Source organism: Dermacentor variabilis, chromosome 6 (assembly GCF_050947875.1).
Source record: "Dermacentor variabilis isolate Ectoservices chromosome 6, ASM5094787v1, whole genome shotgun sequence".
Lineage (NCBI taxonomy): Eukaryota > Metazoa > Arthropoda > Arachnida > Ixodida > Ixodidae > Dermacentor > Dermacentor variabilis.
In genome coordinates, this window is record NC_134573.1 from 196,921,014 (window position 1) to 196,936,166 (window position 15,153).

The 15,153-nt window shown below is 48.0% G+C and overlaps 1 protein-coding gene across 3 annotated transcripts in view; it reads left to right on the forward strand.

Moving 5' to 3' along the window:
* Positions 1–15,153, forward strand: part of Kat60 (katanin p60) — a 157,953-nt gene that overhangs the window by 86,242 nt on the left and 56,558 nt on the right. The gene's annotated exons all lie outside the window — the stretch shown is intronic.

Here is a 15,153-nt window from a genome sequence, read left to right on the forward strand (position 1 = left end):
TTGTGGAGTCGCCATCTATCGGAAGCGCCTCGCTGGCGTAGTATGAGGGATCACGTGGCGCGCTCCTCATAGGTTTTGCTGTCAGCGCTCACTGAAAACACCACGCGCGAGCTCTCCCGGACGTTTCTGTAAGTACTTTCGAAACGAGAGAAGTTTCTTACTGTCTAAATAATAATCTTGGGCAAACTGAAAGCACACAATCGTTTACAGACGCTATCTCTTTACCGAATACGTACAGTGAACGCCACTGCGCGCGGTCGCCGCGATGGAGTCTCCCGAACCGGCTTCTTGCGTGAAAGGTAGGTAAACGCTGAGAGCAAACTATCTGAAATATGTTCTTATAGTGTTTGTATAACTAAATGGAGCGTAATAGAATGAAGCCTCAATGAAGCGATCCCGCAGATTCGCAGCGACCGACTGCGCGTCTGCATGCTTGTCCGCGCACTGTTTCGCTTTCTCCGCGCGCGCGTTTTCGCACCGTGCCATGAGCTTTAGGCCGCAGAATATGAGCATTTGACAGTATACAAGCAACCATTGTTGCGTGGGCGCTATCAGAGCTGTTCAAAAAATAATTTCATTGTAGAGACTTTGACGCCTACGGGGACTGTGATGTGCCGTCGCGACGATTCAATCTTTTTTTTCTACTAAATTCTTTGACCTTTCAATACTATTTCTCGAGTTGCGTCGCACTGTATGTTTATCGGTGTTCTCAGCGTGCAATTCCCCGCTGCTCCTTTATTGTAATCCAGTGCATTAATTCATAACACAAACATGACCATATGCCATGCTTTTTTTAAATGTGCTTCTTACCGCTGCCTTTCCACTCCACTGAACTTGCCAGTATCTATAGCATCGACAAGTTCATAGACCAAACTTTCATGACATTAGTCGGGCAGCGGACTCGGGCGAGCGTCTCAGTGCGCGTTTTCAGGACATCGCAGACGGGGCGCCGTAGCAGAAATCTTCCTCGCGTCTGTGCTTGCTGCATACCCGAGTTGTAGCCGATGACTGTTTGCCGGTTTTATGTTTCACGAGCCAAGCTTCACACAGCTTCTTGTCCTGCGGCTACGTGTGAATAAGGCTGACACCGTGCTCCGTTGCGTGCGTCCGGCATTGCGGCACCGAGCAGTAGCCTACCATATTGTGCGCCTTCGAAGGCAGCCACTACCTATTGTAGTGCTTTCAAGCGTTGTAAAGGAGACACTCGAAGCGGGCAAATCTCGCCACTAAATGAGGACCGTAGCGTACGAGGGAATTTAAACTAGTTTTCAGCTTGCTTCGGCGCGCCCGAAGCAGCCGACGCGGCCGCTATGTCCACGTGATCCCTCCTAGCACGTCACGCCGACGGTGGCGCCAGCCTTTCCAGTGGTGGAGCTCGAGGCCAATATAGCTTTTAATGGTGCAAGGGCCAAGTGTGGCCAAAGAGCGCCAAGTGAACCACTTTTTATCGAAGCCAAGAGATGCATTTGAAGTTCAATTAGGCTATTTCAGAAATACTTCGCCACAATAAGTACTTCAATGTGTTCAGCAAAAGCAGAGTTATTGGCAGTCAAACATCCCTATCGCGGTGCTTCCACTCCTTCTACGGTGGAGTAGGGCATGCCCCCAACGCCCTGCCTGCTGAACGTCACACTGGCGTACAGTTCAAATTTGATTTTGGATGTTCACGAAGATGCCATTACCTTAATTTTGGTGCCTAAGACGTGCCAAATGCATTGTCCTCAGCGAGCCTCAGTGCGCTCAGCAGCAGACTCATAGTGGCACCCCGCAGCCGCTGCTGTATCTACGCTACATAGCAGACTGCACCTACGTGCAACTGTAGTGTGTACGTGCAGCCTTTTCTTTCTGCATGTCAGGGCTTGAGTGCGTGCTCACGCTCATGTGCTCGTGTGGCTGTGGTGCACGGTGTAGACCAGCTTTGTCCTGCACCAACTTGGCCGACAGATAGTAGCCACATTCAACTTGCACATTTTGAAGCACTATCAATTGCTCAATATGAAGCGAAGTCTGCCAAGGCATCGAACCAGGAGCAGCCAGGAGAGAATGCGCACTGCCTAGCGTGCGTGTGGTCTGACCTTATGTTTTTCATTGTTTGGAGCTAGTTGAGTGTTCAAAACTAGTCGTAATTAGGGAGACTCGGCACCAACTACGGCACCGATAAGCAGGGTGACCAAAGCTTAATTCCTACGTGGACGGCCGCTTCCGAGCGTGAGCAGACGATAGTCGGCTTCATCCTGAAGTATGTGATCATTATCAAAATTTGAAAGCAGATTTTCACTTAGTTCAGTTTGTTTATTATTATTAAACTGCATCAATAAATATACACAGTAACATTAGGAAGAAGTACACTGATCCAAAAACCCTTCTTGATTGACGTCAGCTATTGGCTAATGCCAGCCGTATATGGGAATCTGCTATATTACAAAATAAACTATCCAGAAAATAGTTAAGACCAAGCCCTAATTGAAAAGAGCGCACTTGAAAAAACATGACGTCCTGCTCCACTTGCAAGCTCCGTGCGCTGTGCACAACTGCAAAATTTGGCTATGTTGTTCAAAGCTGTGTATGCTATACGCAGACTGTTTTTTCACCAAGCCCGAGGGTTGGTTCAGGACCACTTTAAAGCAGATTGGCTTATATTTGTGCTCACGTGCGAGCTGCACCCAGTAAAGAGGAGGAGGTGGCCCTTATAAGTTAGTATATACCGAATCAAGCAAACTACGGGGACGTGCGCAGCAAATATAACATCAGTAGCCTTCTTCGTTAAAGGAAGCATTTTTGCTGTAACAAGTTGTGATGTAGCTTGACCACAGCATTGGATCCAGAAGCAATTTAATTAATGAATCCTCTTGATGTCGTAATTCATTTTCTCTGTCAATGTATGGCACATTGAAGTTACGATCAAGCATGTTAACGTGTCCTCTGCCTCAATTGGAATATCTTATGCCCCAACAGGTAAAATATTGCCACAATCCTGTAAACAAGTGACATTAACTGTACATATTTTTTCGGCAAACGCAAGCACCACTTTCGATGTTCGCTGATGAGGAAGAAGAGCACGAAAACATTGTAGGAGCGATGCATAAAGAGCTGCAACATCGACTTGAACACAAAGTGTGGTGTTGCCCGTGACAAACTGGTGGAGGTGCGGGATACATGCACTCGAACCTCCAGGAACTGGAAACTGCCGTCACCGGTGTGAGTTTGTCAGAAACAGCCAGCCTTCGCAGAAGCCGCCAGCTCCAAGGACGGCCTCTGAGAGGCTTGGGCCCACACGGTCCACTGAGGATGTCTTATATTGCAACTGGCGGCATGTGGTACGCAACAGGTAGGAATTTGAATGGCAGGTGCATGATATCCTTAGTAGTGCTGAAAGAAAGAAATGGCCTTCATAGCAGGATGCAGAAACCAAATGAAAGTGTTGCAATGTTCGTCGAGGACATGTCACGACTCTTCGAGCGTGCTGACCCCGGCATGACAGAGGCGAAGAAGGCTATTGATAGGAAAAGTGAAAGAGCAATTGTTTGTCGGTTTGATATGTAGGCCACCTACCACAGCAGCTGAGTTTGTCAGCTAGGCCACAACAATGGAACAAGTACTTCAGCAACATTTCTCAGCATATGACTGCCGAATTCTCCTGGGTCATCATTATGACTCACGTTGCCATATGACACTGATGTAGGAGAGTGCAATAGTAAAGTCCCGCTGCAGTATGTACCTCATGTTTCAATGGTAGCAACAGATTATGTTGCTATATTGATTCAGTACTAACGCCTTACTGTCGACAGCCACTCGTGAGATAGGTTTTATCACAATTTTTTCAGTTGTGAATACGAGTACTTCGCCTGATGAACTGTAATCAAAATTAGCTCCAAATAGGGATTTGGAGCTAATCAGTGGTTCTGCTGATTCGCCGTCAGATAGACCTCTGAAAATTCTAACCTTGATGTACCAACGAGCACAAAATTAATGTTAATTTTAAACTGTCGGCTGCCCAACAACTGAGCATTCGAAGCCTTTTACAATCTTTTGGTGAATGTTGTGCTTAAATCGAAGGTCCACCAACACTTATTGCGAAACAGAATTATTACCAGCCATAATGAAAGACCTGTGCACCAACGAACCTACTGTGTTTCTCGTTAGGAACAAGACCCTATTCAGGGCCAAGTCCAACAAATGCTTGCTGATGACATCATACAGCCTTTGATGTGTTCCTGGGCATCACCTGTGGTTCTGGTTAAAAAGAAAGATGGTACAATACGTTTTTGCGTTCCTACCACAAGCTGAACAATGTTAGAAAGAAGGACATTTACTCACTTCCTCGCAGTGACGATTCTTTGCACCATCTTTGGCATGCTTAATTCTTCTCGTCAATTCGTAGTGGTTACTGGCAAATAGGAGTTAATGACCGTGACTACGAGAAAACCTCCTTTATAACACCTCACAGACTCTACAAACTTAAGGTGCTTCCCTTCGGCTTGTGCTCATCACCCGCTACTTTTGAGCGAATGATGGATATGTTCTTTTTAGGCCTGAAGTGGCAGTCACGTCTCATCTATTTAGATGACATGGTCGTGTTCTCTGCAACTTTTGAGCAGCATCTGCAGCGCCTACACACCATGCTTGATGCAACTTGTACTGTCGGCCTATCTTTAAAGCCTGGAAAATGTCATTTTGGATACTATGAACTAAAATTTTTAGGCCATGCTGTCAGCTATAATGTCGGCTGTTGTTGCCTTTCCAACACCGATAATCAAACATAACCACCACTGCTTTATCTGGGAATTCGTGCATATCATAGACATTTTGTGGCTCTTTTCAAAGATAGCAGAACCTTTAAACCACCTTACAAAGAATGAAAATACTTTTGTTTGGGAGCAGGATCAACACAATATCTTCTGCAAGCTCCAGAAATGTCTGCAGACGCCTACTGTTCTGGGACACTTCGACAAAGAAAGCTCTTCATAACTCTACACAGGTGCCAACAATGTTGGCCTCTGTGCCATCCTCATACACTGGCAAGATGTAGCCAAGTTAGTTATCATGTATGCAAGTTTACCTTGTCCCCAGCTGAAAAAACTGTTCCACTATAAAAAAATAATGTGTGGTGGTAGTGTGGGCAATTGCTAATTTTTGACCATATTTGGCATGCTCAAGTTTCATCTGGATGAATGTTTCATAGGTGAGCTTGCGTACGGAAGCAGGAGACAGAGAAAGTGATCTTTTGAGATGGCCAAGTGATTTGGAGCAGTCGTTTATAATATTCGTAATGTAAATTGATTCGTGATGTAAATTGACCACGTAAATTGATTTGTGATTGTGACAGGGAGATAACAGTAAGAGTCAACTTGTACCTGTGACTCACTCAAGTTGACACTCAAGTTGACCCCCCAGTACTCTCTTATAATTAAGAGAGTACTGGTGGTTAATGATTTGATGTTTGTATGTTACACACAGGTACTTACATTTAGAAACTTTGAGAGACATTAGCTAAAGGGAGCACCAGTTTCCTATTCCTTTTAAGTCTTCCTGGAGTTGGTCATTGTCGGAGGATATGCGTGGATACAAAATGGAATCCCAAATGAATAACTGGATTGACAAAGAAATGCTCTTGGACAAGTTATTTATGAAGATAAAAAACAAAAGAGGTCCAAGCTCTGAGCCTTGTGAGACACCTGATAAGACTGAACTACTTGACGATTGAAGGTTACTGATGATACAGTAAAAGCTCGTTAAATGAACCGCAAGGGCCAGCCGCTTCAGTTCGAATTAACAAAAGTTCGAACTAACGAAAGTGAAAGAGAACAACAGTTCACTGCGATTTGGAAGCAGTAGGGCATGTCAGAAATTTAATGCTTGGAAACGTCTGTGATCGTAGTTTTCCTTGAAGGCGACCGTTGGCACTTTTTGCTCTAACGAGCAAATGTGGCGGAAGGCCTCCTCTTTGCCTGCTTCAAAACTGAAGAAGAGACGGGCAGCCTTGAATCCAGCCATGACCTCCACAGCGGAGGGCCGCACTGGCGCTTCGTCTTCCTCTTCCTCGTCGTCACTGGCAGCGACAGGTTCAGCGCTTTCTGAGAAATTATGTCCTCATCTTTCAGTGCACCACACACCACTGCACCCTCGTCCACGTCGACATAGTCAGCAAAGGAGATTTGCAAAGCCCCCAAGATTCACGACGGGCAAGAAGTCTCGGAGGTCAATGTAGAATGGAGAGAAGGCAGCCGCCGCCTGCCTTCTGGCCGACACCGCGCCGGTTAGATTTTTCCCGATTTTGCCTTCTCTTGCCGTTCTCTCTATTCCGGAGGCGACGCAGCCTTGTGTGTAGGCAGTATACGCGTTTCTCTGGCCGTGAGCCAGGCGCCAAGCCGCCGGCACTATGGCGCATAGTTCGAATTGTCCGTGGCGGAACTTTCTCGTGTTTGAATTAACAGGCTTTTTTATGCATAGACTTTTGTGGAGCTTGGCCGGACCAAATTGTACAGTTCGAATTATCCATAAATTCGAATGATTGAAGTTCGAATTAACGAGCTTTCACTGTAGTGCATTGAAACGTGCATAGTGCAATGAAACGTGTAATGCTGGCGAAAATTGATGATTCAAACTGCCTTCCACGGTCCGCTGTTATTATAGATGGTGCACCGAAACGAGCAACCCAGTGGTGCAAGAAGGCGCGGGCAACCGTGTCAGCTGTGATATCCGCTATAGGTATGGCCTCCGCCCAGTGCGTGAATCTGTCAATGCACATCAGTAAATAGGCATTCTCTTGGCAAGACGGCAGAGGTCCGACAATGTCGAAGTGTACGTGGTCAAAACGCGCGTCTGGAGGCGTGAACATTGCCAACGGGGTCACAGTATGTCGACGAATTTTGGCACGCTGGCACGGTATGCATCCTCTTGCCCAGCAACGCACGTCTCGGTTGATACCTGGCCAGATGAACCTTGCTGTGAGCAACTTTTACTTAGCTTTGATTCCAGGATGTGATAGCTTGTGAACAGAAAGGAAAATGCGGCGACGTAGATTGGCAGGCACAAAGGGGCGTGGGTTGCCCGTGGAGGTGTCGCAGCAAATCTGGTCGCCTGATCCCAGAATCTGCATCCACTGTAGCTTGAGGGCCGTTTTTGTTGTTAGGAGGCTTTTTAGCTCTTCGTCTTTACTTTGGGCTGCCGCCAGCGCATCAAAGTTAACTCCTTCTGGAGCGTTGACGATGTTTATAGCGCTTCGCGACAGGGCGTCGGCAACGACGTTGTCGCTCCCTTTTACGTGGTGGATGTCTGCCGTGAACTCGGAGATGTATGCCAGTTGCCGAAGTTCACGGGTCACCGTCCACCGTCCGGACGCATAAAGCGGAGAGCGTAGGTCAGCGGCTTATGGTCGGTTAAAATGAAGAACTCGACGCCTTCCAAGAAATGCCGGAAGTTGCGTATACTCGAGTAGACGGCCAGCAGTTCACGCCCGAAGGTGCTGTAGTGGCGCTCAGTAGGTGTCAGCTCCCTCGAGAAGAATGCAGTTGGGTGCCATGGGTGCCCGTCGCTCAGCTGTTGCAACACGGCGCCGATCGCTATGTCTGAGGCATCGACCATTAAACACTAGGGAATTCCTGGCCGTGGTTATGCCAGGAGAGCCGCATTTGACAAGGCCTGCTTGCTTTGGTTGAAAGCCCTTTTCGCTTCTTCGCACCAAGGAAGGTCACTCGAAGATCCTTGCGTTGCCTTGAGCAGTCCGTGAAGCGGTTGTATGATATGGGCGCATTTAGGCACAAAGCAGTGGTAGAAGTTTAGCAATCCGAGAAATTCACTCAGTTGGTGCTTCGTGGTTGGCAGTGGAAAATCTTGTATGGCCTGCACTTTAGATAGGTATGGCCGTACTCCTGAGCTCGAAATGATGTGGCCCAGAAATAATAACTCAGGCACGCCGAGTTCACTCTTGGCCGCATTGATGACAACGCTGTGCTCAGATAGACGCCGAAAAACAATCCGCAGGTGCTCTTCATGTTCTTCTGGGGGGGTGCTCGCGTTAAGCAAGTCATCCAGGTAGGCGTGACATAAATTGAGGCCCCGTAGAACACCGTCGATAAACCTTTGGAATGTTTGACCAGCGTTGCGAAGGCCGAATGGCATGCGCAGCAATGCGAATAGACTAAAGGGTGTAGGGATAGCAGTCTTGGTGACGTCTTCGGGTGACACAGGTATTTGGTGGTATGCCCGCAAGAAATCAATTTTTGAAAGAAGTTTGGCCCCATGCAGACCTGCTAGTATGTCGTGAATATGTGGCACGGGGTACCTGCCGGGCACTGTGACACCGTTCAGCGCTCGATAGTCCCCGCAAGGACACCAGTCACCCAATGATCGCTTAGGAATCATGTGAAGGGGAGATGCCCAAGGACTGGAAGAAGGTTGGATGATACCCAACTCCAACATATGGTCGAATTCCTGTCGTGCCACCACCAGTTTCTCAGGCAACAATCGACGTGGTCGAGCGTGAACCGATGGTCCAGTAGTAGTAATGTGGTGAAAAACGTCATGTTTTACTGGGGATCCCACTTAGCACTGGTGTGTCAGGTCAGAAAATTCGCTCAGTATGGAAGGGAAACGAACAGGGCCTGCTGGCTTGATCAGCGTAGGGCTGAGTGGCGTATGTCTTGAAGGCTTGCCTTTTACATCACTTTGTGACACAGGGTCCTGTAACCTCCAGTTACGCACGTCAACTAACAATCCGAGGTGGCACAGAAAATCCGCCCGAGAATGGCGAATTTCACGTCGACTACTATGAAAATCCACCGTAGCGTTCTCTGCAGGCCCAGACTGACGGTTAGGGAGTGGTTTCCATACATGTCGATGGCCGTGTTGTTGACTTCTTGCAAAGGCAATGTGTTCGGGTGCTTTCGGTCCGCGGGCGATGCTGAAAGTACGCTCACTTCGGCGCCTGTGTCGATGAGGAAGCAAAAACCGCTGTTGCAGTCAGTTAGGAAAAAGATTCATGAGCGACGTTCTTGCATGGCAGAAACGCTGGTTGCCCTCGGCGCCTGCCTGGGGCATTTGCTGGGAGCTCGCAGGGTGGTACGCATTTGCGTGCAGCGTTGCCGAACTTGCGATCGTACAAACATAGTTTTTGGCATTTCATAGGTGATTGTGGAGCACTCTGACTGGTTGACCGTGACACGGTATGGAGGGCGGCCGCGGAATCCACGAGGTGCGAGATTTCGTTTTTCATCTCTTGAAGCTGCTCATGTGGAGACGGTTCACTTGTAATGGCCGCGACAGATGTGGGAGCTACCACCATGAGCTTGTCTGCTAACTCGGCCAGCTTGGATAGATCGTTCTCATTTGAGGCAGTCATGGCCATTCTGACGTTCGGGGAGATTTTCTGTAGAAATATTTCTCGGAGCAGCAGGCTGTCAAGACCATCCACTTTGCTGCCCAATAATTGCTGCATATGACGCAGCAGCTGGCTTTGCGTCCTGTCGCCGAGGTTGGCTTCGTGGAGAAGCTGTTGTAGTCATTAGCTTTCGGGGGGCGTGATCCTGCCAATGAGTGTTGCCTTCAACGCCTCGTAAATGTTGTCTGCTGGTGGGGAAAGTAGCAGGTCTCGAATTTCGCTAGGGGTTGATAGGGGGCAGACTGCTCACCGCATAATGGTATTTTGTGGAATCAGCTGTGATGCGCCATGCAGCGAATTGTGATTCTACCTGAATGAACCACAATGCAGGGTCCGCAGTCCAAAACGGAGGCAGTTTGATGTCGACGCCGGAGAGTGTCGGAATTTCAGTGCCTTGAGGTGTGTCCATAGCACTTGCTACTTGTCTGGGTCATCAATGTAGTGCAGGACGTGAGCGTGGCTGGAAATCAGCAGAAAGAAGCGAGTGATGCGTCCCTAAAGAACAAGCAAGAACTGACTTTATTTTTGTGTTCGTTCAGCCTCTACGGCTCGGTTGCACACCCTTGCCCCACTTTCCTTTCCCGCACACTCCACGATATTTTATCGAGTCATAAGGGGAAAGGGTGTCTGGCTGCTGCTGTGCGACTGTGAGGCTGCCACACTTTCATCTTGTTTATCAGCTTTGACAGTTTAGTGAATTTACATAAAGAAGCGCTAAAGACGAAGACGAAGTCGAAGGAACACATACGACAGCACTGGCACTTGAACACATGCGCCAGTCCTGTCGTATGTGTTCCTTCAACTTCGTCTTCGTCTTTAGCGCTTTTTTATGAAAACCGTCAAGATGAACCAACTCGCCTAAATCAAGGTATTAGTGAATTCTTTTTATCATACTTTGTTGTTTTTTTGTTAGGTGTTTTGTTACTTGGGAGAGCTTGCCTACTTGTTGCCTTGGTGCTTTACCTCCCACTTCGATTCCTGCTACTGAAATCACTCTAGTTACTGTTTCATTCATGTTCTATGTTATCTTCATCTTCCTGTTCTAAAGCCGCATATTTGTTTATGAGCACCAGCCTGAATTCATCGGCTTTTACCGTGGCTGCTTCTAGCTTTGTCTGTTTCCTCATGACTAATTTTGCTCTTTCTCGATGAATATGGATATGATGATTGGCCGATAATTTGGACTTTGTGAGAATCACCTTGAGGTAAGAATTACTGAGTGTCTGAAAAAGATGGATTCACCAGATAGAAAGTGTTTTTATTCCACAGGTGACCACAAAAGCTTATCGATGCATTGCTGCACACACAAACTTGCAGGTGCTTGCATCTATCAGTCTCTATTTTAACTGTTGTCATGTTTGTGGCACAGATGGGTGAAAGTAGGGTTATTGCATGCACCAAATCTTCATCCTTTGGCAACTTAAACAGATATTTTCTGCTAGCCAAATTATGGCTAAAATGAGGCTTATTGTCCAGAATAGGCGGCTAGAACAGTTTCGTCGGGCAGCACTCTAAACCATAACTTCAGCCTCGTCTTGCGTGAAGTGATCACAATGTTGCTGCTGTTGGTGGTGTGCATCAATATCAATCAGTTCACGGTGTTCGTCTTCATCACAATCACCCCAAGGAGAAATGCAACCAACCTGCTGGCTCAAGCAGTAGTAACCATGAGCAGCTCAGGGTGCTGCTTGAGGCGATCTATGTGAACAATGTCATGTTCATGATGACGGAGGTCAGAAGGGAACGTCAGTGGTTTGATGACGTAAATCATCAAAGATGTGCGTTGGACAGTGCTGTGATAAGGTCCATCAAAGCGGGTAAGAAGTTTCGAACAGAGGCCAGGAGCATTTCAAGGTACTGACAGCTAGGTGAGGTCGCTGGGAGAGATAGTGCATAGTGAGCATCACAGAGCCTTTTCTGGCGCTGTTGCTCAGCGATGGTGAAGTGGCATGCTAACTTGCAGCACTCCTCAGCATGACGTGCTACAGTCGAAACAGGCACACACTCAGAAGAATTGTGCTGGTAGGACAGAAGGGTGCCCACAGTGTGGGATGGGTGATGGCTGTGGAGCAAAAAGTAGAGAGAAAAGTCAGTGTTGGTTTGGGTTGCAGTGTTGTAGGCAAATGTAACTAATGGTAGAATGTCCCAATCTGTGTGGTCAGATGCGACGTACATGGCCAGCATGTCACCCAGGGTCCGGTTGAAACATTCGGCGAGCCCATTGGTCTGGGGGTGGTAGGCGGTGGTGGTTCGATGAATAATGTGGCACTGAACAAGAAGAGCTTCAACAACTTCAGAAAAAAAGATGCCGCTGAGAGGTTCACGAGGTGGGCTGTGACAGAGGATGAAACAGCGGAGCAGAAAGGAGGTTGCAATGAGTTTATGCGTACCTCATAACATGGTCGACAGCGACGATGATCCCGCAGTTACCGGCGGGTATTATTGGAAGCGAACCACAGAGAGCAATTCCCACACGATCAAATGGGCGGGACAAGGAAGGGGCTGCAAAGCTCCAGCTGAATGACAAGGTGGACATATCCAACGTTGGCTGTCCATACATGAGTGAAAGAATTTGCAGACGTATGTAAACATTCCTCGCCAGTAGTAATGCTGCCGAAGTCGTTCATATGTTTTGAAGACTCCGGCGTGGGCATACTGCGGGTCAACGTGAAAATGTGCACAGATAATGGACCGCAGGCTGCCCAGTATGAGAAGTAGCCATTTTTGGCCGTTGGATGCGTAGTTGTGTCAGTGCATAAGGTCACCGTGAATGGCAAAGTGAACAGCTTGGTGGTGGAATGCGCGAGAGGCTGGAAGCATTGGCATGTAGGAAAGTAGGTTGAGGAGGGCCGCTATCCAGGGGTCATGGTGCTGCAATGAAGCAATTCTGTCAACGTTGAGAGGCGATATGACAGGTGTAAGCGTTGACAGGCAGTTAAAGTTGGCAGACACAGGAGACCGCTACAGAGCATCAGCATCCGAATGCTTGCTGCCAGAGCAGTAGACCACATTAATGTCGAACTCTTGAAGTTGAAGAACCCATCAGGCAGGGTGGTCACATAGGTCTTTCAAATTTTTTAGCAAACAAAGGGCATGATGGTCTACGATGACGTCAAAAGGGCAGCCATACAAGTAAGGGTGGAACTTGCTAAGGGCCTATACGATGGTTAAGCATTCTTTTTCAGTTACACTCGAGGTGGTCTCTCTGCTTGGTGAGTGTACGGCTAGCATAAGCAACAACGTATTCAGAATGTCCGGGTTTTCGTTCTAGGACGACGCCAAAACCTATGCCGCTGGCATCTGTGTGTACATCTGGTGGAGCTGCAGGATCAAAGTGATACAGGATAGGAGATGAGGCGAGAAGACATGCCAGTGGCAGCAAAACATGTTGTCGACATGCTCACTAATCACACGACGCTCCACAGGAGACACTTGGTATGGTCGTTGCCACAGTGGTGAATGGAAGCCCGTGTCAATGTGGTGCGTGACAGTTGGCTTGCATCCAAGAGAAGGCTGAATAGTGTCGAATAAAGAACAAAAATGGTACAGGACAGCGATAGGCTCTGAACGTTGATTTGGTGTAAGGCCGTCAACAATGGATGGGCTAAAGATGTCGGTGTAAAACTTGTCGGAAGCAGAAAGAATGCCGATGTCGGTAGCATCTGGCATGTTGACAATATGCAGGGACTGAATGGCTTGGACATGGCCGAGACATTGGCCACTGAGCAATGTAAGCAGAGTGGACAAAAGGTTGCAGACAAAAATATGACTGAAACCAGCCAAGAAAACGAGGGTTGCGTAGGGGCGCAGTACAGTATTTTTTGCGGTGAGTGTCTCAGAAGGGGCAAACAAAACAGTGGCTTCAGAGATGCTTCCGCAGGACACGTAAAACATCAGCAGTGTTCGGAGGAATGTCATTCTCCTCAGTGATGACTAATTTAGGGTGATGTGTGGGAAAATTGTCTAGGCGGAGGTCACATAAAGGAGAAAGTTTGCCTTCTGCCTGCTCATAGTCGATGATGGCTTTGTGTCATGAGAGGAAACCCCATTCAAGAATTACGTCGTGAGAGCAAGATGACAGCACAATGTACTCAGTGTTGTACATAACGTCCTGAATTACAACTTGGGCCATACAAGTTGCTGACTGATGAACATGCTGCACTGTTGCAGTACGGAGGGCTATACCAGCAACTGGCATCGTCACTTTCAGGATGGAGCAACAGTCTCATTCATAACACAAACAGAGGCTCCAGTGTCCGCAAGGGAAAGAGTTGAGACTCCTTCAACAGAAATAGCAATGATGTTTGACAGAGAAAGGTGAGGACTTGGACCCTGTGACAGTGACGTAGTTCTTGCCTCATGAACTGCGGCATTTAGTTTTCCTCCTCTGTAGGCAGGGACGATGCATTGAGGAGAGAGAGTGATGACGATCAGGAGTGCTTAGAGGTGATCCTAGAGTGTAGTGGAGCGGGGGCTGATTGACGTAGCAAGTCATTGATTGATAGTCATATGAGATGGCCATCTTCACACGGCAGCGACAGTAGTGGGCGATGTGCCAGGGGCGACCACAGGCGAAGCAAATTGGTTTGTCGTGTGAAGTGCACCAAGGGTTTGTGGCTACAGGGCCTGTGCAAGGGCCTTGGTGGGAAGTGTGCGCCTGAATTGGTTGATCCAGCGTGAAAACAGGGTGCATTCGAGGCCTTGCGATGACGTTGGCATACGGGAAAGGAGCAGCTACAGGATGTGGCTTATGGGACACTGACACAGCTTCGGCAATTTCTACTTGAATCGCCTGCCGAATAGTGGGTGATGGATAAGCAGCAGGATGCTGCTGAGGGTGCTGCTGAGCAAACCACACCAGTGAGAGCTGCCAAAGTACTTCCTTGCATATGAATGCCTTGATCTGTGGCAGCAGTGTTGACTGGTCAGTGATGATGGCCAGGCCTGCAAGGCACTCTTTGTTTGTAACCAAGTGATGAGTCAAGCCCTGCTGTTTCCAGAGTTCATCGTAGCTCTTGACACAATTTGATTAGCTCCACTATGCTGCTCTGATTTTTTGTAGGCAGCATCTGAAAGACGTCGTCATCAATGCCTTTCATAATGTGCTTGATTTTCTCAGATTCAGGCATGGAGGCATTGACACGCTTTGAGAGGTCAAGAACTTCCTCAATATAACTTGTGAATGACTCGCCTGGCTGCTGTGCTTGCTTGCGCAAATGCTTTTTGACTTTAAATGCAACTGTCGTACCGTGGGACGCCCAAACACTTCTATGAAGGCTGCCTTGAATATGAGGCAGGTTGAAAAATCTGCCTCATGGTTTTTAAACCACAGGTTAGCCACATTAGAAAGGTAGATGATGACATTGTTCAGCTTAGTGGTGTCATGCCATCGGTTGTGGACGCTTGCCCTCTCGTAAGACAATAGCCAGTCCTCCGCGCCACCGGATCCCTCTGGTAACGCACCCTGGAGCAGATGATGGGGTAGAAAGGACATGTACGGCAGGGGCGTAGTTGCGTCTTCGGGTATACCTGGCCGTAGCGTACGGGTGCAGACTTCCAGGATAGAAGCTTGGCAGTTGATCCCAGCACCTCCATCAGTTAAAAGGAGGTTTATTGTCCAGAACAAGTGGCTAGAACAGTTACATTTGGCAGTGCTCTGAACCATAACTTCAGCATCGTCCTGTACGAAGCAGTCACGATGCTGCTGCTGTTGGTGGTGTGCGTCATCTTCAGCTCATGGTGTTTGTCTTCTTCATCACATTGCAAGTTTCTTC